Source organism: Lissotriton vulgaris, chromosome 3_1, assembly GCF_964263255.1.
Source record: "Lissotriton vulgaris chromosome 3_1, aLisVul1.2, whole genome shotgun sequence".
Lineage (NCBI taxonomy): Eukaryota > Metazoa > Chordata > Amphibia > Caudata > Salamandridae > Lissotriton > Lissotriton vulgaris.
In genome coordinates this window covers 238,792,653-238,794,759 of record NC_141689.1, presented here as the reverse complement: position 1 = coordinate 238,794,759, position 2,107 = coordinate 238,792,653, and positions in this window count along the sequence as shown.

Below are 2,107 nucleotides of genomic sequence, written 5' to 3'. Positions count from 1 at the left end.
ATGTTTACAAAAACAGTGCGAGTGACACCTAACTGTTAATGTTTTCGCTACTTCCCCAGTCACACCACATCTGCCTCAATCTTATCTGGGCATTTGTTGCCATGGTACACTTTAGTTTTTCTAACTCTCACAATATAAAATCTTTACAACTATAAATCACAATACAAAGTATTTACAAATATATCTATGGCTTTATCTATTACACAAGCTCAATGCCTTACATTTAGTTATGTTATAGGTCTTATACCACTTTTAAAAAATAACTTCAATACACCTCTAAAGGTTCATGTATATTATGCGATTGATTTTGCAGTGTGCTAATAAGTGAAACTTATGTTATTTAACCTACAACCTCATTAAGAGACTAGTAGGGTATGTTTTATAAAAATAAATGTTTATAATACATACATGGTGTGGCACTCCTTTAATTCGGTTACTAACAAAGTTATATACTGGTCAAACAAGTTACTTTAGATTCACTCAAAAGAATTCAGAAGGATTCTCTCCATAGCTATCAATAGGATAATTTACAAGAAACGTTGTCTTTAAACTATCACCTAGATTGTTTACTCAATTGCACACACACAACCACACACACAACCACAAACTCACACACAGCCACATCCACACACACAACCACACACACTACCACAACCACACACACACACAACCACACATACAACCATACACACAACCACACACACACAACCAATGGTTATTAACAAAGTTATATACTGGTAAAACAAGTTAGTTTAGATTCACTCAAAAGAATTCAGAAGGATCCTCTTAATAGCTATCAATAAGATAATTTACTAGAAAGGTTGTCTTTAAACTATCACCTAGATTGTTTACTTAATTGCGCACACACAACCACACAATTACAGACACAACCACACACACACAACCACACACACAACCACAAACACAACACACACACATAACCACACACAACCACACATACAGCCATACGCACAAACACACACACACACACACACACACACACAGCACAACCACACACACAACCACAATCACACACTCCACCAGCTGTCGGTGAACGCTTTCACCAGGCACACACACCACCAGCGGTCAGTGCACACTTCCGCCAGGCGCACACACACCACCAGCCAGCAGTGCACACAGCCAGCAGTGCACACTTCCACCAGGCACACACACCACCAGCCATCACTGCACAATTTCTACAGGCACACACATCACCAGCCATCAGTGCACACATCAATTGTTAACGCATCCACAATTAACTATTGTAGCAATCGCCGTATGGCGCACTTTACTTTTAAACATATTCATCTAAAACGCAGCATGCCACCACTGCGACAAAAATAAATACACCTTTTTTTGGCCTACAATTTATAGACGTTTGTTGCAATTGGTGTTGCAATATTTAGCAATGCCAATAGCTCAAACTTAATTAATGCGAGACCTATTGCATTGCAAATGCTTGTTTGCTTTGGGCCATAACCGCTGAGCATAAGCAAAGGATGTGTAATACTGACTCTTGTTTGTATCCGCATAAGCGACGTAATGGGTTGGGGGACAGGCCCTTCTAGGTTGGAATGAATCTTTGATGTCTATGTGCCCGAAATGGTATAGCATGAACTTTGTGTTTTAAGGACGGTAAAAAGTGGGCTAACGTACTCCTGGATCTCAGGCTTCGGTAGGGGTTAATTACTGTCCAAGCACGCCGTCTCTTTGTGAAGCAATTCTTATCATTTAAATGAGACAGATATTTGGTTGAAGAGTTAGTTACCCGACAAAAGGCTGCTCTTCCAATGTAAGTAGCCCATGCGTTTCGGATGCCTGGTTCATCTTTTGCTGCCCAAAGTTTTTTCCCAATGAGAGTGCTTTTGTTTGGTCCTTCACCATTCCTTGATTTCCATCCAACTTAGTTTGTTTAGGGAACCCTTCTCAGAGGCACGTAACCTCCAGCATAATTTAATAAAAAAGCATTCATTCTTTGTAGTTTGGGATTTTTGTCCTCATTTATTAAATATCCAGACACTTTCCCAAAGTCTGTTAATGTGTCCATGATGATGGGATAAGCGCCAACGAGATCTTGTGTGAATATCATGAGGTCGTTGTAGGAGAG